This window comes from Malaya genurostris, chromosome 3 (genome assembly GCF_030247185.1).
Source record: "Malaya genurostris strain Urasoe2022 chromosome 3, Malgen_1.1, whole genome shotgun sequence".
Lineage (NCBI taxonomy): Eukaryota > Metazoa > Arthropoda > Insecta > Diptera > Culicidae > Malaya > Malaya genurostris.
In genome coordinates this window covers 189,182,967-189,205,219 of record NC_080572.1, presented here as the reverse complement: position 1 = coordinate 189,205,219, position 22,253 = coordinate 189,182,967, and the positions used below count along the sequence as shown (strand labels likewise).

Below are 22,253 nucleotides of genomic sequence, written 5' to 3'. Positions count from 1 at the left end.
CTTTATTAATTCTCTAAATCTTTTTCGTTGCCCTCAAAGAAATCCCTTCCAGCTCAAATACACTTGTGCCAACTTTTTTTCCCAATCCTTGAAACAATTGTTAAAGTCAATTTCCGAAATAGGCGTGCAGCGATTCTCGTTTGATGTCTTCAATTGACTCAAAACGGTTTCCCCGGAGCGGTCGTTTGAGTTTGCTGAATAGTTAGAAGTCACACGGAACTAAATCAGGCAAATGTGGTTGCGGAATGATATTGGTTGCATTTTTGGCGAGAAAAAACACGAATAATCAATTAGTGATTTGGGAACCAATCTTGCTTTCACTTTTCTTAGGCCCAACCGATCTTTCAAAACGGTTTTTACTAATCCTTCCGATACTCCAACGATCCCAGTAAGGTTTTTGACTGTTATTTGTCGATTCTCTAGCACCATTTCCTTGAACGTGTTCTCGACCCTTTTTGAACAACTTGTACCAATCTAAAACACTTGCTCGCGACAAACAATTCTCACATATTCTGGACGTTTCGGCACCAGAAATTTGATTCCGCACACACAAAATTTAACGGAATTTCTTCGTTGAATAATTTCACTCATTGTATAAATCACCGATAGCACTTTTAATACTTCTGAAAGACAAACGTATACTAAACACGAATGAATATTTTGACGTGACACTTGGATGTCACTGAAAGTTAGACCAACTTTTAAAAAAATTCGACGAATAAGGTTTTCGCGCAAAATATAATTCAAAAGTCTTATATTCTTCTAGGTCAAGGCTCAAACTTACAAATAAATTTGACTGGCGCCCTACTTCTGGGAATACAAACGTAATCATCTGTTACAAAATAGTGCTTTCTAGGATTTTAAAACGATAAACGCTATCTTCCGAAACCAAATGGTCCTTTTTAGGACTACAAAATTTTAAAGCAGTCAAACGGTATCAAATCAGTTAATATCTATACACATCTCGAATGCAGTCCTACGTCAATCTCGCAGTTATGTCTCTGATATTACTTACTCCAAGTTTTCCGTTTCGTCTTCGACTCTTCAACGAAAACACAAACGACTCGTTCAACTATTATGCAATGACGAGTCGAAGACGAAACGTAAAAAAAATCTTTAAACATGTTCAAAAATTAACCAGATAATTTTAGCTATATGACAGTTTTTACTAACGACTGTCCCAGAAAGTATGGACGCTCTTTGATTTCGCTGTAAATAATTCACAAGTGTTAGATATTCAAATTTTATTCGATATACTTATAATATTAGACTACAACAACAGAATATTATTGTAAACATTTGCTACTTAACCATTGTAGATTAGCTGGCGCACCTTCTTGCGAACGTTCCTCATTAAATTCCGTACAGACTTCTTGGCGACAAGTTTTGACACTTTTTTCCAATCCTTTTCGAACTGTTGAATGGTTTCGGCTGCCGAGACATGTTTCCTAAGATATGCCTTCGTTAATGCCCAAAATTCCTCAATTGGTCGAAGTTGTGGGCAATTTGGTGGATTCATGTCTTTTGGGAAGAAAGTTCAGATATTTTTGGTAGTATACCATTCTACCGTTGATTTCGAGTAGTGGCAAGAAGTCAGAAGAAAACAGGATCCTTGTGGCTTCGAATCATGGGTAGAAGTCGTATATTTCGCTATTCATTGAAGGAGAGGTGATGAAGGGTTTCGAAATCTTACCGCAGCTACAAATTGCTTGCAGACCATAACTTTCTTACCAATTTTTTCGACTTCAATCGATGTCTCGGGCTGGTTCAACAGCTTTCAAACCCTCGGCCTGATCGATGCTTCTTGTTTCGGACTACGTTTTTGTTGTTTCTGCTTCTTATAGGTTCGAAGATTCAATCGTTCTTTAGCACGAAGAACATTTGACTTCGAAGTGCCCACTTTTTTGGCCAACTGAAACTTCCTTCTTTTGCTCGAACGCCTTCAGTATACGTTTCTCCAACTGAGGGTTAGCAGGACCTTTTTTTCGAACCGTTTTCGGTTTATTCTCAATGGGCGCACAGCTAAAAATATTTTGTGAATTTACATCTATTTTCATGCACATATTTGGAGCAGGTAATTAAACATAAAATTACTTTACAATTCTGTACGTTACAATACAATTTAATCGCAAAATAAGCGTTAATTGAAAGATACAGTTATATGTATTGAAAATTCAATGCAATTCAATTTAGTTTTGCATCGATGAAGGTATTCAATCAAAATTTCGATTCAACCCATGTCTATTCCATGTTACTATTGATTTACATCTCGTGTAAATTTCATTATTTCTTTCTGTGCGGTTTTTGGTTGCATCTATACTTTCTGGGACAGTCTTTAATGCAACACAATACAATTTTACAGTTTTCCTTGGATAAGGCCTACGTATCAAAGACCGAAACCTCGGGCAGTAAACAAAATTAGTTTGTATTATAACACTGAGACAGCCACTTTTCCTAAGCAATTACCACAATTATTTACAAATCTCGCCATCCCAGCAACGAATTGAATCCCACTGTGCACCGGTAGACAAATCTGAGCAGGCGAGAGAATGTGTTTTTTTGTTGTTGTTGTTGTTTGTTGGCACATGTTTTCTTCGAGTACGAAAATCAAGAGCAAATATCGTTCATCCCGACGCGACTCTCGGTGCTGCTGCGTTTGTGTAGGTCAGAAAAATCACGAGAGACACAGCTTTTGCTATTTCTTTTTTTTTATGCCGATGACGATGATGGTGCCGTTGATGCTGTCCTAGTGAAACTAAGAGAGGCAATCTCTGCCAGGAGTCGATTCGACGAAACATCCTCGTGGTGACCACCAATCCCATCCGTTACTTGTGAGAGAACTTGCGAATTCGGGAGGAAGATCCGTTCCTAGAATGAGAGAGAATCAGAGTGTTTCTTGAGTGTGAGAGAGAGAGATTGGGAGGATGCATGAGAGTTACATAATAGTCTCATCTCAACTGACAACTGTCTGATGAATTATAAAGAAAGTGTCATCCAGCACGTCAAACGGTGGGCGCGGTATGACTGACCAATAGTTTTCTTCTCGCAAACTGTTGATTTGGCTGCTGCTCTGAATCGTCAAACACGGAAACGTAACAACACAACATTTCCCGTATTGTGAAAGACCATAGCTTCCGAACAGTGTCTGCGACCGAGCAACAGATTCGTTACGCACCAGTCATGCCTGCCCTAGAGCGAAGTTATAGTGTGTGAAGTGAACCACCACCCATTTGCTCAATCACCCACCCACCACTCAACAGTGCATTGCATTTACACCGTTTTCTCGTGTGCTCCTCAGGTGCTAGGAAACTAATCCCCGGATTTCGTTTGGTGTGCGTGCACTCGCAACGTCGACGTCGCGCCCTAATGTGCCAAAACAAAAACAAAACTACCTAAACTGAAGTAAATTTAGATACCGCAGGCGACATCAAGTTCGTTGGTCGTCGTCGTCGTCGTCGTCGTTGGTTCGGAACCGTCGGAACAAGTGGAATCAAGGAAAATCGAATCCAGTCAGTGGTGAAAAAGTGCGAATAAAAACCAAATTAAATTACAACGATATTTCCATTCATCCAACTCGCTTGGACTGTACACCGCCGCCCCGATTGACAGTCACCGCAGCCGTCAACCAACCAGTTCCGATCCCAAACACCTTCTCGAGTACCTCACACCGTGAAACCAGCTGCTAAAGGTAAGTTACGATGCGAAGAAGCAACAGCAAAAAAAAAACCCACGCCCACCATGTATCACACATCACAAATTAGCTAGATCCTTTCACGAAATGTCACTCGGAAATTACGTGACCCGACACGCGGTCCTCCCTCGTTTCCTTTTTTCCCTTTCGAAACACGCACCACCAACTCCGGCAGTCAGAATCTTCGACCGCAACTTGATGAAGGTAAACATTAAGTTGTTAGTCCTTCTCGGTTGCCGTTTCTGTCATTGCTTCTGTTGCTGGTTGATATCGCGTGTGTCACGTAATTTTCGAATGGCACTGTACGGTAGAAGGTAGTAGTAGTAGCAGCAGCAACAGCAGCAATGTAAACCAACAAAACGACCGACCAAACGAACGAAAGAACGGTGACGTCATTCAGCTTGTTTTCATACTTGTATCAGACAAATTCCCGAAGGGAAAACAACTAGCTTATCGCACCAGCATGGGCGTAGTTGCGTTGCGTTCGGGCCATTCTGCAACGAAGATCATTCGTGGAAACGCATGGTACGTTGTGTTTGGTGAAACCAACATTTGTTCGAAACAACCATATAAAACTATAATGCAGTATGCATGCAAATTTTGTTTGAATCTGCGACATCTCGGTTTGAAACAACTATATATTTTTGCATGATAGACAACTAATTGTATTGTTTTAAACAACCGAGATTTTTCTGCGTATAGAACACATGTAATTCTTTCAATGAACCTAAGAACTGAATGGAATAGAATTATGTTGTCATCGAGCAATTCCACATGAAATCGAAGGTCGAATTATTATTGTATTTTTGTCGACTTTACACCTTCTAAAAATTTACCCTGTACAAGAATTGGTAGAACTTAATCTTGAATATCTCCTGTTGTACTTAACCCAACAACACAATTTTTGCCTTTCATATGTAGGAAGGCTGTGCAAACCCGACTTTTTAACCGAGTCATATACCATTCGACTCAGCTCGACGAACTGAGCAAATGTCTGTGTGTGTGGGTATGTGTGTTACAAAAATATACACTCACTTTTCTCGGAGAAGGCTTAACCGATTTTCACAAACTAAGATTCAAATAAAAGGTCTTATGGTCACATTTTGGGTTCCGACTTCCGGTTCCGGAATTACATGGTAATATGTGAAAATTAGAGAAAAAGTGTGCACTCAATTTTCTTTGAAACGGCTCAACCGATTTTCACAAACTAAGATTTATATGAAGGATCTTATAGTTTTCTAAAAATTTCTTGAACATTTTGTCCAGAACCCACTTACGGTGCCGGAACTTAAGCGCGATAAGTGGAAAAATACCAATTTCATTAGTATTTTTCCAATAATGATGGTCAAAAACAGGTACAAGTCTCATAAAATCGTCCGAAAAATTCTTCCAGTTTGCAAAAATTGTCAGTTTGTGGACATAAATGTTCCGGAAACACCGAAAGCGGTGAAGAAAAACTCAAAAGTGGATTTCACTTCGATTTCCTTGCGATGATTGAACCGATTTTCACAAATCTTGATTTGAATTAAAGCACATATCCCAAAATCTTTAAAGCTACTGTAAAATTTCATTCGGACCATTTCACTCGACTCAGCTCGACGAGCTGAGCAAATGTGTGTGTGTGTGTGTGACAAATATTGTCAATCACTTTTCTCGGAGATGGCCAAACCGATTTTCACCAACTTAGATTCAAATGAAAGGTATCATGGTCCCATACAAAGTTCCTGAATTTTATTTGGATCCGACTTTTGGTTCCGGAATTACAGGGTGATATGCACCAAAAATGTGAAATTGACATCAATTAATTTCCTCGAAGATGGTAGAACCGAGTTTCACAAACTTAGATTCAAATTAAAGGTCTCATGGCTCCAAACAAAGTTCCGAAATTTCATATGTATCCAACTTGATAGAAAATATGGAAATAGTGCATTAAAAATGTGAAAATAATGTCACTCACTTTTCTCGGAGATGGAAGTTCTTAAGATGTCATAAGAATATCCTAATCGACGACACGACCTGCCACTCGTCTATCAAAACTGTATCATAAATTTAACTACCCTCCAGTAACTCGTAATGTCAAAACGAGTTTGCTTAAATTTTGTGAGTAACTGGCAACATAGGCCAAAAACTATTGATTTTGAATAACGGTTACTATAGTCATGGTTATCATTGATTGAAGGCATGATTGGGAATGTAAACAAATCTAACTTCCAAACCAAGCAAAGTTTTTATTTGAATTCAATTGTAGTGAGAAATAATACAGCAAAAATAAGTAACGCTCAATGTTCGGTACTAATGCTAGCGCAAATATAGCTATATCTTTATTTCTGGTTCTCAGCGAAACGTTTCACTACTAAACTAAATAACATTTGCACTATTTTGGAGATAATTAGCACTCGTCCTATATTGCTGTTACTTTTTAAACATGTCCCCATTTTGCTATGTCCGGTAAAAAAAATTCTGCGAAAATTCGATGGAAGATTTATTTTAATTATAGGTAAATGTATGGCACATATTTTAACCAAAGATATTTAACACTAAGTTTATTTTGGATTACTTACATTGATTATCATCAATTCGCAATCACTACCAGACAAGATTTTCTAGACTATTCATGTGTGATCGAATCATCAGTGATTTCTTAGAATTGATGTTTTATTTGAATTCCTTACATTCATGATCATGATCATGATAATCGCATCGGAATCAGATCAATACGGGTAAATATATTTACGACATAACAACGTATTTTACAATTGCGAGAGACATTGAGCATTTTATAATTAACAAAATCTAATTACATATAATATTTTTACTTCATAGCATACTAAAGCATAAAGTGTATTCAAATATTTCCGGCATCTGCTCTTAAACTGCGAGCCTTTTGCATCACGGACCTTAATACCTCCATTCAATTGATAGGTTTCCTGTAATATCCAATCTTTATCGTATGGTTGCGTTTTAGCAATAATGGGAATGGGTGGCAATGACATTACAAGTTCGCTTTTCATGTCCAATTTTAGGTTCATTTTAGGAGATTGTGACCTAAAAGAAATAGAAACCCGTATTAATTCAATAAAAACAAGACAAAGATAATTATTTCGAATGCTATCGAGAGCTTTGTATACTCCATGTTTTGAATTCATCGAAGCAAAATTTCACTTTATCACTTACTTTTTCTGATTTTGATTTCTGTGTAGCTAGCACTGACTATGTAATTTCACGATCGCAATGCTCTCTGTAATTACTTTTTCTCTTGAAACGAAGAGGCCGCAAAAACAGAACTGAAAAACTTTTCATAAATTTTTAATCGTTTATTTATTTATGGCTAGGTTCCTTGGTAACTACTCTGTAGCGACCAAAACAGTGTTGCTTGAGAAGATTGTTTTATCGTATTCAAGAGGCCGCTCAATTTTTGATAACTGGTGGTAAATCACTAAAGAATACTTTTTATGCCAATTTTTATACAGAGTGTCTGGTCGTGTCGTCGTCCTAATTTTTATTCGGATCAAACCCCTGGTTTCGGAGATATCGTGCTCAGTATGAAAACGTAAATTTCAGGAATGCTTTGTTCATAAGCTACTTTTTTATATTGGCTAGCGATTTTCTCTAGTAAGCAGACCATGATACTCTAAAACCAATCATTGATAGTCCAATAAATCATTTGCAAAACTTTATCAAAGTCCGACTACCGGTCCATTTTTCTCCACATTCAGAATGTCATAGAGAACCGTAAATAAATTTGTAGTTCATGTTAGTGTATGGTTGAATGAACCGAATGTCACTATGCCGATATCCAGCTTCCGGTTCCGGAAGTACCGGCAATAATAATCAAATATGATAAAATGGAGCTCACTTCACTTTCTCACATTTGATTTAATAGATGTTCACTAACTTAAATTAAAATGTAGTGTATCAATGTAGTAGTATTATGAATCAGTGTTTTCTGAACTTTCCAAATTGTAGTATTTCGAGGAATTCCTGCTGTAATATACAGGAAGAAGTGAAAATGAGAAAGGCATCATTACACCACTAGGTGGATTAAAACAGGTTTTTTTAAGAAGGGGCTATTTCAAGATTGATAAAGCTTATTAGCTTTCTCCGGACAGGAACATACTAGATGTCGTAAAGAAAAAACCAAAATAGATAAACTTCCTTAAGGTTCCTTCTTCCATGTCGTAACACATCACCCAATAAGTCGTGTGATTAATTTTTTTCTAACTTTTCGATGCCGTGCTTGTAGAAGGGTTTGCCTTGTGCCTTGAAATAAGCTTCACATTCAGCCATTCTTTTCTTCGTTGAGTTAGTTTTTTTTTATCGGTGGGCATTTTTTCTGTGATTAGAGAGGAGAGGAGAGAATTCAAAGTTTAATTCGTTCAGTTTAATCATCGACTTGTGAATTGGTGCATTGTTTTGGTGGAACAGTGATTTCATCTTCGATATATGAGAGCGTTCTTTCTTTGATTTCATTTTCTTTTCAAGCGATCTTACAACGCTTTGTAGTATTCGTTGATGATTTTTTTTTTCATTCTCAAGATAGAAGTTTAAGATTATACCATGTGCATCCGAAAATACTGAAACAATAACCTTTACAGCTGACTGTTGTGTCTTTGGACGCTTCGGACGTGGTTCACCGGCTTTGATTCCGGAGTGAAGCATTTAATACATGTTTCATCCATTGTCATACATCGGTGCAAAATATCTGATTTATTCATTTGAATTCCAATTTTCAGGTCTTTCTTCGTAATATCAATCGATTTTCATCAACCGCAATTAGCCTGCTTTCGGTATGCGAAAGAAAGTTTAACCAGAAATACGACTCATGAATAAAATTGGGGTTTTACATGACGATGTGAAAATTTTTGAAGAACTTTTATAACTGCTAGTGAAAACTGAACTAGCTGGTGATTTGCTGCACAATTGTTTTAGATGTACTTAAAGTTAATCTACAGTGATTTTTTTCGATAGTATTGCGAAACTTAACAGTGATAAGTTGCACAACCAATTTTTATGTATTTAAAAATCTTTCTGAACATATCTAACATAAATAACAATTGTAGAACATCATGAAATTTCTATAAATACTGTCCCAGAAAGTATTGACGCACTTCGATTTCGCTGTAAATAGTTCACAAGTGTTAGATATTCAAATTTTATTCGTTATACTGATAATATTAGACTACAACAACAGAATATTATTCTCAACATTTGCTACTTAGCCATTGTAGACTAGCTGGGGCACCTTCTTGCGAACGTTCCTCATTAAATTCTGTACTGACTTCTTTGCGACTAGTTTTGACACTTTTTTCCAATCTTTTTCGAACTGTTGAATGGTTTCGGCTGCCGAGACATGTTTCCTAAAATGTGCCTTCGTTAATGCCCACAATTCTTCAATTGGTCGAAGCTGTGGGCAATATGGTGGATTCATGTCTTATGGGACGAAAGTGACATTTTCGGTAGTATACCATTCTACCGTTGATTTCGAGTAGTGGCAAGAAGCATGATCTGGCCAGAAGACAACAGGATCCTTGTGGCTTCGAATCATGGGTAGAAGTCGTTTTTGTAAACATTCCTTGATGTATATTTCGCTGTTCATTGAAGTAGTTTCGAAATCTTACCGCAGCTACAAATTGCTTGTCAGACCATAGCTTTCTTACCAAATTTTTCGACTTCAATCGATGTCTCGGACTGGTTTAACACTTGCCCTACGGTGCGACCGTATAATATTGTGGTCCTGGCTAGGATTTGTAATCGAGTGTCCACTTTTTTGGCCACATCCTGAACTGAAACCTCCTTCTTTTGCTCGAACGCCTTTAATATACGTTTATCCAACTGAGGGTTAGCAGGACCTTTTTTTCGACGCGTTTTCGGTGTATCCTCAAAGGTGTTATCCTCACCGAACTTCCTGATTGCATTTCGCACGGCTTTTTCACTTACTCCTTCCAGTTTTGCTATCTTTCTCAGTGACAGTCCGCGTTCTGTGCACCATTTGTGCACAATTTTTCGACGTTGTTCTGCTGAAAGTCCACGCATTTCGAAACAAACTAATGAAAACGAATAAACAACTGCACAAGTGGTTAAAGAAAAGTGTAAACACGGGACGCAGCCATAAAAATTGACAGATTCTAAAACAATTGCGAAATGGTAGTTGCTTTTGGTTGCGTCCATACTTTCTGGGACAATCTTTAAGTTACATTTGCTACCTGCGCAATAAGCTAAATTGTCGATTCTATCCCACTGAAGATCCTCAATTGATTGAGGAACAGCCTCTACACGACCAAAACGTTACAGTTTGCTGTGGTGTTTCTGCGGATTGGTCTCTATTTTTTCCAAGACGATAATGGAGCAACGAAAACTGTTGATGGCGATCGTTTGTCGAGCCATGATAAATGATTTTGTAATACCCATTGTTGGTGAATGTGGTTTAAATGGCTACTGGTTTAAACAGGACGGTGCAACATGCCATACAGGTCGAGTAACAATCGATTTTTGTTACGACCATTCTTCCCCGGATGAGTCATATCGAAAACCAGTGATTTTGACTGGCCTCCGAGTTTACTCGATTTGACGCCACCAGACTTTTTTGTGGTACTATTGGAAATCCATGGTATACGCTTATAAGCCAAGAACCTCAACTCAAAGATAACATACGACTTGAAATCGCCGCCCTATCGACAGATACATTGACCAAAACGATGGAAAACGCCTAAAAAGGGCACATTTTGTACTCAAGGCTGAATGTGGCCATTTACATGACATCTTTTTTCACAAAAAAGGTGTACCATATTTCTTTGAACCAAAATAATGAAAATAAATTAAAAGGTTTTTTCATATATTTTGTTCAGAAACAAATGCTTACACTTCAATTAGCCCACCCTGTAGAACCAACAAAAAGAATCCGTCTTTGACCAATGCCTGTAACTGCTCGAACACGAACCAAGTTGTTACTACGGCATGAAGTTGGAGAATGGGATAGAATTGGAGATTATGGTGGTGTGTGGAGTTATGTAGACTATCGTGAACGAATAGTACCGTTTGAACCAGAGGTGGAAATAAGCCCATTTGGCGCACGAAAATGTGAATTAAGATTTCCGATTGTGAATCAAAAAATCGGACACCGTGAATTAAAAAATGGAGTAACAAAACAACCGAGACAAGTTTATTCTCATTCTCAGAAGACAACCATACGCAGGTGAAGAGCTTTAGCTGCTCGCACAAAAACTCGTTCGTGTTTTTATGTACCGCGGCAGAAATAAACGTACAACGCTTCATACGTTCTCAGCGCATTTAGGCAAGAACGAGGCTCGAGTGGTCCAATATATCATTTATGCAATTTTGTAGGAATATTAAACCCTACATTTTCTCGCAGTTGTGTTTTCTGAGATTTGTTTAATTACTTTCCTTGACGTACGGCACAATAATTAATAATTAGGTTTCCCAAATTGTGATTATAGCGACAAAAGACTTCGTTTCACTTCCAGCTGGTTGATGCTGATGATGACGTTCATGCACTACTTAGATTAAACCAATATAACGCTGTTTGACATGGATTTGATTTATAGAAGTAACAGGAGCGCAACATTTGGCGCAGAGTTTGAATTGGCATAGAAAATCCTGCACTCCTGTTACTTCTGTGTAGGATATTCAAACTTAATAGGGTAAATTAATCAGCTGCTTAGCACGCTTTGTGATTGGACATGTTTTTCTTATCATTATGAATATTATTCATCGCAGCATGTACGTTAATATTATTATCTTTTATATTACTTAATAAATTTCAAATACATCACGAGAAAACTGAGCGGTAATCAGTTTGGACGTTTACGTCACTTATAGCTTTATATAACCGAAATCATAATTGACAGCCATTTGAACTTCAAACAAGTTTAATGAACACAGAGTAGCATTAAAACGAGCCTAACCTTTTTGAAATGTTGTTTCCGAATCAGACAGTGATACTGAATATTCAGCGTTAATTGAAAATTATCTTTAGGCTTCTTTTTGTGTATAGTTTGTAGTTTTTTCAGATAAAAACTAACCCCCTCACCTCACTTTGTTTGGTGAGTTTAGATCAATGTGGGGTCAAAATATATGTCCACATATTTCAAATAGTCTTCTTGTCAATAATACTGTGTCCAAGATAAGAATTTGTATGATTTCTATATGGAACAGAAATCGTATGCTATGAAACAAGTGCATTCAAAATAAAGCATTCGCACTTTTTTACCAATTGTCTTGAGTCAAATCGATATCTCTATCCGTGAAAACATAAGTTTCATCAATATCTGAGAAAGTTGATCCTCATTTTACCTCCCTTTCTGCTGTTATTTTCTGAATTTGTTCCACTTGCATTAAAAATTCGATTGGAAAAACGAAATTTCATGGTGTGAAACCACAGCAACGTCAAGGTTCATGCTTTCCTGGCACATCTTTAATGCACGGTTCTGTTGACAAAAGAAACTACATCATCATAACACTATATTGTGGTACTTGCCGGGCTCATCCGTGTTCTTCGTTAGGATCACGGTTATGGTCCTATTATAGCGTATCATTAAAATTCACTCGGTAGAGAAAACTATCCCCCCCCCCCCCCCCCGCCTCCTCTGTCAGATCCTTGCGTTCTAAATCTAACCTAACCGAACCTTTCATTCGGCTTGTTGGAACGGATGACACACGTGTTGTACTCGTAGTAATAGAAGGGCACCCCTGCGATAAGTGCTGTCAGTTATCCGCATCTATTGCTCCATCACAAAGATCACAGTAGTATAGGTTCCTGTTCAAGTGTATAAAAATAAATATTCAATGAGGCATCTTTCAACCCGCAACTAGCTATGTTAGTTGAACAGATCCGTTCCACTCTAGATGCTTCCGAACTCATCAAAGTGCCTAACCCCGCTCGGTTCGGCTGCACCGGAAACGGTCGAACGACTTTTCGGTCGGTCAAATGTGTTCTTCCCTGTTGCCATACGGCGACGTAAGGAGGTAGCTTTCATTTTTTCGTTGCTCTTGTTCTCACCGTCGCATCGTCCCAGAACTTGGCCTCGATCTGTCCCAGATATTTGACTATGCAGCCTTGTCCTATTCAGCCGCCCAACTCATCATTCAAACCAACAACGTCAACTCGAATGTGCATCGGCGTCTTTGACCTTGCTGGGCGGCCGAGTGGATGACGTTTATGTTGCATCACGGCCTCCTGCCAGTGTCAGTTTCGTTTCTAGGTGCCAAAGGAGAAAAAAAAATCTTCACCTTATCTATGGAAACGAGCGCCTGTAACTATGTTGTTTCGTCGGTGGTAACCTTTTCTGTTTTCCATTGTAGGAAAATGACACGGAAGGTTGATCACAGAAGCAAGTTTTAGGTTCCAGCAGCAGTACGCAGGCTACGTACGGGTAATCGCTGTGTGTAGAGTCGTTTTTCTGCCTGGAGAATGCTGTTGCCACTTTCTAATATGTTTCGTAACGTGGTGATTATGAGATACGGTGCTGCTGCTGCATCGAATCCATCCCACCCGCATGACACGAATGTTCGGCAGTGGAATTGGCTCCGGAGCATGTTCACGACTAGGGCTTTCAGGGAATTCAATTGGATGGAAGAAATCCTTGCCATGCATAAGAAGAATGTTTAAAGCTCGTGATTGAATGATAACGTGTTTTTCTAGTTTTATACTAAACAAATAGCATAAATTTAAACAGTAACAATGTAAATACTCCGGAAAAAACGGGTTTGGTTTAAATGCCAAATGTACTCAGCGAAACTAATTTCCCTGAAAGCCATTTCGCTGAAAACCTTATTTCGCCGAACGACATTTCGCCGAAAACTAGAAAACTAGAAAACTAGAAAACTAAAAAACTAGAAAACTAGAAAACTAGAAAACTAAAAAACTAGAAAACTTTTATCAACTAGAAAACTAGAAAACTAGAAAACTAGAAAACTAGAAAACTAGAAAACTAGAAAACTAGAAAACTAGAAAACTAGAAAACTAGAAAACTAGAAAACTAGAAAACTAGAAAACTAGAAAACTAGAAAACTAGAAAACTAGAAAACTAGAAAACTAGAAAACTAGAAAACTAGAAAACTAGAAAACTAGAAAACTAGAAAACTAGAAAACTAGAAAACTAGAAAACTAGAAAACTAGAAAACTAGAAAACTAGAAAACTAGAAAACTAGAAAACTAGAAAACTAGAAAACTAGAAAACTAGAAAACTAGAAAACTAGAAAACTAGAAAACTAGAAAACTAGAAAACTAGAAAACTAGAAAACTAAAAAACTAGAAAACTAGAAAACTAGAAAACTAGAAAACTAGAAAACTAAAAAACTAGAAAACTAGAAAACTAGAAAACTAAAAAACTAGAAAACTAGAAAACTAGAAAACTAGAAAACTAGAAAACTAGAAAACTAGAAAACTAGAAAACTAGAAAACTAGAAAACTAGAAAACTAGAAAACTAGAAAACTAGAAAACTAGAAAACTAGAAAACTAGAAAACTAGAAAACTAGAAAACTAGAAAACTAGAAAACTAGAAAACTAGAAAACTAGAAAACTAGAAAACTAGAAAACTAGAAAACTAGAAAACTAGAAAACTAGAAAACTAGAAAACTAGAAAACTAGAAAACTAGAAAACTAGAAAACTAGAAAACTAGAAAACTAGAAAACTAGAAAACTAGAAACTAGAAAACTAGAAAACTAGAAAACTAGAAAACTAGAAAACTAGAAAACTAGAAAACTAGAAAACTAGAAAACTAGAAAACTAGAAAACTAGAAAACTAGAAAACTAGAAAACTAGAAAACTAGAAAACTAGAAAACTAGAAAACTAGAAAACTAGAAAACTAGAAAACTAGAAAACTAGAAAACTAGAAAACTAGAAAACTAGAAAACTAGAAAACTAGAAAACTAGAAAACTAGAAAACTAGAAAACTAGAAAACTAGAAAACTAGAAAACTAGAAAACTAGAAAACTAGAAAACTAGAAAACTAGAAAACTAGAAAACTAGAAAACTAGAAAACTAGAAAACTAGAAAACTAGAAAACTAGAAAACTAGAAAACTAGAAAACTAGAAAACTAGAAAACTAGAAAACTAGAAAACTAGAAAACTAGAAAACTAGAAAACTAGAAAACTAGAAAACTAGAAAACTAGAAAACTAGAAAACTAGAAAACTAGAAAACTAGAAAACTAGAAAACTAGAAAACTAGAAAACTAGAAAACTAGAAAACTAGAAAACTAGAAAACTAGAAAACTAGAAAACTAGAAAACTAGAAAACTAGAAAACTAGAAAACTAGAAAACTAGAAAACTAGAAAACTAGAAAACTAGAAAACTAGAAAACTAGAAAACTAGAAAACTAGAAAACTAGAAAACTAGAAAACTAGAAAACTAGAAAACTAGAAAACTAGAAAACTAGAAAACTAGAAAACTAGAAAACTAGAAAACTAGAAAACTAGAAAACTAGAAAACTAGAAAACTAGAAAACTAGAAAACTAGAAAACTAGAAAACTAGAAAACTAGAAAACTAGAAAACTAGAAAACTAGAAAACTAGAAAACTAGAAAACTAGAAAACTAGAAAACTAGAAAACTAGAAAACTAGAAAACTAGAAAACTAGAAAACTAGAAAACTAGAAAACTAGAAAACTAGAAAACTAGAAAACTAGAAAACTAGAAAACTAGAAAACTAGAAAACTAGAAAACTAGAAAACTAGAAAACTAGAAAACTAGAAAACTAGAAAACTAGAAAACTAGAAAACTAGAAAACTAGAAAACTAGAAAACTAGAAAACTAGAAAACTAGAAAACTAGAAAACTAGAAAACTAGAAAACTAGAAAACTAGAAAACTAGAAAACTAGAAAACTAGAAAACTAGAAAACTAGAAAACTAGAAAACTAGAAAACTAGAAAACTAGAAAACTAGAAAACTAGAAAACTAGAAAACTAGAAAACTAGAAAACTAGAAAACTAGAAAACTAGAAAACTAGAAAACTAGAAAACTAGAAAACTAGAAAACTAGAAAACTAGAAAACTAGAAAACTAGAAAACTAGAAAACTAGAAAACTAGAAAACTAGAAAACTAGAAAACTAGAAAACTAGAAAACTAGAAAACTAGAAAACTAGAAAACTAGAAAACTACAAATCTACAAAAAATACAAATGTACTGTTTGAACTCAAGAGTAAAACTCGGGGACTGAATCCTAATTCTAGATTTTGGAACTGGTTTTTCGTCTGACTGAATTTAGTGCCCTTATGGAAGTTCGGAATTCGTATCCAGAATTCTGATTTATGAATGCATCTTCAGAATTCGAGAACAAAATTCAAGATATGAGTTCAAGATCTTAATTTTGGAACAAAAGTTTAGATCTGAACTCCGAATTAAAGTTTTGAAACTGAATTCTGTGCCGTAATATAATTCCTGAATTCAGTTTTAGAAATTACTTCGAGAATTTAAATCCAGAATTCACTTCTTGAATTCTGTTTCAGAAATGAATTCCTAAATCCAGTATCAGAATCAATTTCCAGAATTCAGGTAACAAAATCATATCCTGCATGCTAAAATTTGATTCCGACCATCTTTGATTCAGGTTCGGAACTCAAGTTCAGAATTCAATTCTCAAATTATACTTGGAACCTTGAATCTTAAAAACTATTCAGTTTCAGAATTCCATAACTAATTTCATAATCTGAGTTGATTAGAATTCCGAACTAGAATTTTGTCATTGAATTCCAAGCTAGTCCCAGGTTCTCAGTTCAGTTCCTGAATGTCAAGAGTTCAGGTTCTGATGTTGATAAATGTTGGTGACAAAGAGTACCAACGGGTGTAAACATAGGATGAATTTAACAAATCGGTTCTTTATAAAATCTTTAAAAAAATTCCAAAGAACTATGTGAATCGAACCCACGCGGGTTGCGTGAAAGGCTTCGGTTAACACATCACGATATACCCGAAAAATGTTTTTTTTTTCTAATAGTATCAACATTGGGAAAAAAATTGAGATTGCTGCAACTAAAAATTTAGTCGAGATCGAGTACCATTGAGACTACAATCTACAGGATTAACAGCCCCATAATATTTCTCAAACTTTTTTCGTTTTTGTTTCTGATTTCGAGAGGGGTCAGGACCCAAGTAGAAAACATTGTTCTAGCATAGTATTTCATCACTCTTCTCGCAACGATTGTGCAATTGAAAAAGCGCAGTTTGCTTGTGTGATGTGCCACAAGTTTCTTGTTTGATATGTTTCATAGCAGTAACATTTGTTGAGTAGAAACCGAATACAAAACTGCTCAAATAAGCTTATTGTAGAATCAGTTAAATAAACCGATGTGGAACTTTATCCATTTATGTTTTTGATTTGGTTTCACAAGCAATAATCTGAATGATTTTCACATTTGTTACAAAAACAATTTTTTGTCAAATAATGTACAACATGAATTGCCGTTTTGTAGCAATTGTGAAACATGTCAATTTTAACAAGTTCTAATTGATACTTGGGGAACGCATGTAACGCTTCGTAACGCCAGAAACTTATACAGAGTAACACATCACACGTACTGTAACACCTGTAACTTATAAAAACGCTTAGTAACGTCTGTATTTTTCACAAAAAATTAACGCTTCGTAACGTCTAGAACTTACTAAAAAGTAATGCATATAACGCTTCGTAACGCTTGTAACTTACAAACAAGTAATGCTTGTAAGGTTTCGTAACGTCTATAACTCATAAAAAGTAAAGTCTAATCTGTTTTAAAAGAAACGCACGTAACGCATTGCAGCGCCCAAAACTTATATAAAGACACGCATGTAACGATTGTAACATACAAACAAGTAACGCTTCGTAACGTCATAACTCACGAAAAAGGAACGCATGTAACGCTTCATAACGCCTTGAACTAACCAAAAAGTATCGCATGTAACGCTTCGTAACGCCTATAATATACAAAAAAGTATCGCTTCGTAACGTCTATAATTTTTAAAAAATAGCAGATATAACGCTTCGTAACGCCAATAACTTATAAAAAAGTAACGCATGTAACACTTGGTAACGTATATGACTTACAAAAATTTAGCGCATGTAACGCTTCGTAACACCTTTAACTTGCGAAAAAGTATCGCATGTAACACTTTGTAACGCTTTTGACATACAAAAAAGCGGTACATGTAATGCTTCGGAACCCCTATAACTGACAAAAAGTAACGCATGTAACTTTACGTAACGCCTATAACTTACTAAAAAATAGCGCATGCAACACTTTGAAACGCCTGTGATTCACAAAAAAATAACGCATGTAACGCTTCGTAACGTCCATAACTTACAAAACAGTAACGTTTGTAACGTTTCGTAACACCTACAACTTAAAAGTAACGCATCGTAACTCGTTTTCCACAAGAACGGTTAACGGTTCTTAACATTCATTATTTCCACAAAATAAATCATAACATATGATTTGTAACCCTTAATTCAAGAAAATTATAGTATGTTATGCTTTCAGGATAATATCGAGTGAAACGCTTCGTCAAATGGAACATTTTTCCATATTGGGGACGGGTATAGCGTGATGGATAAGTCGATACCTTTCACGCAACCAGCCTGGGTTCGATTCCCAACCTCGCACATAGGGTCAGAAAGTTTTCCTGGTCCGAAGAGGCAAATCACCTTAAGGTTAAAACCTCTATAATTGAAACAAAAAAAAATCCGTGGTACCTGGTACCTTTACTCACGTGTTTACTCAGATATGTCCCAAAAAACTTCGTAATGTATTCAGCTTCAAAACCTAAACTACTATTTTATGTGTTATTATTATTGTCATTTATTTTACCCCAGACTCATCTACAGGATCAACAGCCCCATAATATATCTCAAACTTTTTTTTTCGTTTCTGTGTCTGTTTCTGATTTCGGGAGGGACCAGAGTACTCTGAGTACGTGACTGCCTAGAAATAAATACTTCTTCAGTACTCTGAACGTTACCAGAAAAATAATCTACAACTTGGTGAAGTTTTCAGGAAAATAAGAGCAAATAACCTTCTTGTTAACCTCTTCTACTCATGTCTGGTTAAAAAGTGTCTCAATAATTTACAGGATTGAGTTGGTGCGCTTTCATTGGATTCTTAGTAGAATGCACTCGGGATCATATAAAAGTGCACAAACTCAGAATCTAGGTAAATTATTGAGATACTGTTCAACCAGTTATGGGTAAAAAAGATTAACAAGATGGTGATTTGTTCGTATTTTCCAGTAAATTTAATCCAATTCTAGATTATTTTTGTCCGCAGTACCACATTAGTATTTATTTCTAGGTGCATCCAGTTTACCTTGTATTGGACAGTTATGTCATGTTTGCTTGTTGCCAAATCTAACCTACACACTAAAAAAATTGAATTTTGCAGATGACTTAATCTCTCATACGAAGCAGTTCATAAAGACCTAATTTGCCACCGTGGTTCAGTGCATTAATCGTTGTGCTTTGTGATCTATTGTTTTCTGGTTCAAGCCCCGCTGTTGCTATCGATTTTTTGTTTTTTATTTCATTCGAGTTCAAGCTATGTACACTCTTAGAAAAAATGAAATTTACGCTTTACGTAAATTCAAACATGCCATAATTTCTTCGGGGATGACACAATATTACATATACTAAAATGTAAAAATAAGCTTCGCGTCTATATCGATGTAAGTTTAAGCTACATTAACTGTGAAGTTACTGATATGACTTATCTTTACATGTTTTGAATCGTGAATGTAAGTGAATCGCGACGCTCCATTTATGTGCATCTATAAAGATGTAAACTTTTCTTAGTGTGAGTTTTCAAATCACACAATTTTACATGTTCTTGAATATAAATTTGTGTGAACTGCGACGCTTCATTTATGTGCATTTAATAAGATGTAAAATCACAGCGTTTCTTCGAAGTGTGTAGCTCCTTCTATCTTAATCGCTGTCAAACCTTTTGTTTGAAACTATAGTTTCAACGCCGTTGATCTGAGATTCGAGTCAATTCCGAATCTGATTTTTATACCGGGTTTAGTCAATCCCTCGTTGCTAAGTGCGAAACTGACTCAGTTTCTGGAAAATTGCTTGTGTGGTGGAGAAACCTTGTGAGTTTATCAGGCGAAAACGACATTAGCTTGCCTTTAGGAAATTTTTCTCTTAATTGACTAAAAACTGATCAGAACTATGAAGTTAACTCGAATTTGTTAATTACTGGAAAGAAATTGAGAAAAGTTTTTGTTAAAAAATCCTATTCCCGTATTCTTTCACAATAACTACACACTTAAAAAAAACCCTGTGATTTTACATCTTATTAGATGCACATAAATGGAGCGTCGCGGTTCACCCAAATTTACGTGGAAGAACATTTAATATTGTGTCTAAAACTCCATAACATGAAATTCATTGAAATAAAAAAAGAATACTGATAGCAACAGCCGCGACTTGAACCTAGAATCATCGAATCGTAAGTACGTCAGGTAATCGACTGAGCCACAGAAGTATGCATCTGCTTGGCTGGTAAAAGGTGCATTTAAATTCATACAGTCACACTTGCTAGCAGAACGCAAGTTACAGTCGAAACCAGTAAAATTCAAGCTCATCTAACATTAAGTCATTCCAAATAAAAATTTCCGTCATTTGACAAATTAAGTCTTTAAGAATTACATCGTATGACGGATTAAGTCACTTGTAAAATTCAATTTTTTTTGGAGTGTAGTTCTCTTTAGAAATGTTCACAAACGAATTACTCATCTTCAAATTGTTTCATCATTCAATTGAATGATAATAATACACGAATACATTTTGAAAATAGAAAACTGACGAAATCTAGAGTAAGAATATATGTAATTCTTTTTTGTATTGATGTACATATTAATTATTCCTGTGTTGACTTTGACGTATTCAATCTGACCTAGAAAAAAAACCCATTTTTTCTTAACCTTTTTCACGATCTTCCAATTAAATTTAGCAATAAATTTTCCCAAAACAGTGAATTCACTGAAAATTCTTATTGTACTAGGCTTCTAACCTCTCAGGAAACAAACATAGGAAAGTTTTATGGCAAATGTTTTCCCCCGACTCTAAATAACAATGAAAAAAAAAGTGTGCTGCCGCCGTAGTTGAGAGAAAAAAAGGACCTCCCCAGTAGCATCTCCTTCATAATAACACCTGACATATTGATGCAAACGGCTGCAGCCTGCCGAATTCAACTCGGAACCTAATCTGTGGAAGCTTCTTCTTCTGATTTCCTCTTCCATTACCACCGGGGATGTAGTTTATTTCTTCGCCTTTTGCGTTCAATCGACTGCAAGCTTTGCAATCAAGAAAAGAGGAATTTTGCGCAGCAACAACAACAAAAAAAAGTGGAAAATCGACCTACACGCCGAAACACCAACCGAGCAAATGTAAACACGCCAAAACGAGGAAAAACCGGGTCATAGCTGTACATTTGTATGGGCATCCGATGGCAAAGGAAGAAACGGAATGAACTAACAGCACAGACCTTCCGGACTGCATCCGACTTCTTCGGGCGTTTTATTCTTCATCTTGTCTTGCAGATGATCCTCCCTTGCTGTCGTCATCGTTTGTCGTTTGCTTCTTGATGACCGAATCGTCGGTTCCACGGCATACAAACCATGGCACCGGGCCGCACTGTTCTGGATGTTGAGGAAAAACCACCAAAGGGGAAAAAGGGTGGCCAGGAGTGTACAAGCGAAGACAGTTGCATTGCGCATTTCAACGCTCATAACGTCATAACCAGGCTTTGGTGCAGGTTGTGACTTGAATTTCCTACCGATGGCAAGTACCGGTTTAGAACCGAAACTAGCAGCAGCAGTAGCAGCCCTGTAAAAAAAAACATTCCCATTGCCTTGGCCGCAGAACCACCCTAAGCCAACTAGAAACTGTTTTCCGGATGCAGTGTTACTGATTGTATTGCGATATGGTGCTGCTACGGAAAAATTGACATTCTCGTTGGCGAACACTGCCAAAGCGGTAGATTAACAGGATGGTAAAGAATCTTTGTCAACTGTGTCGAGTGTTGTGTTGGCGATGTCGAAAATGTCATCACTTGCTTTACGGTTCAACGTGCAAAGTGCAGCACGTGGAAGTAATCTCATTTGGCTTGGTTTAGCGCCATCCTGTTCGAGCTATTCGGTTTCCATTTTCGACGGGTGACTCTCGTTTGACAGCATTCAAATATCTGCGGATACAGCGAAAAGGCAAATCTTTACACTTGCACACTCGGAGGAAAACCAAGTGGTCCGTGCTCATTATGGTGCAGGGTATATGAACCGTTCGGGTAGGGATAACGAGGGCTGTGTTGGATTTTTCATTGCATTCAGAATGTTGATTATTTGGGTTGAGGATCGGATCCATCTTTATCAATGATGGCTCTACACCGTCAAATTCAAAACTAATATGTGAACAAGAAGAAAAAAAACCAATCGACGTTCCATTCTACTGAAAGAAGACTCCTTCACACAAGCCCTTCAAGACGGTGCTCAAGGTCAAGCACTTTGCCTTTTGTCCTTCGCAGCATTGATTTGACGTCCCTCTTTCTGGTCTATCAATTGAGATTCAGTGAACGATAG

General features: G+C 36.4%; 1 protein-coding gene across 3 annotated transcripts in view; it reads left to right on the top strand.

Moving 5' to 3' along the window:
• The first annotated feature begins 3,633 nt into the window (after positions 1–3,633).
• Positions 3,634–22,253, top strand: part of LOC131437785 (uncharacterized) — a 94,057-nt gene continuing 75,437 nt past the window's right edge. For 2 of the 3 annotated variants that reach the window (XM_058607357.1, XM_058607356.1), the window contains exon 1: positions 3,634–3,688. The gene's annotated coding sequence lies outside the window, so the exon portion shown is untranslated. The remainder of the gene's footprint in view (positions 3,689–22,253) is intronic. The other variant, XM_058607358.1, reaches the window with a different exon arrangement.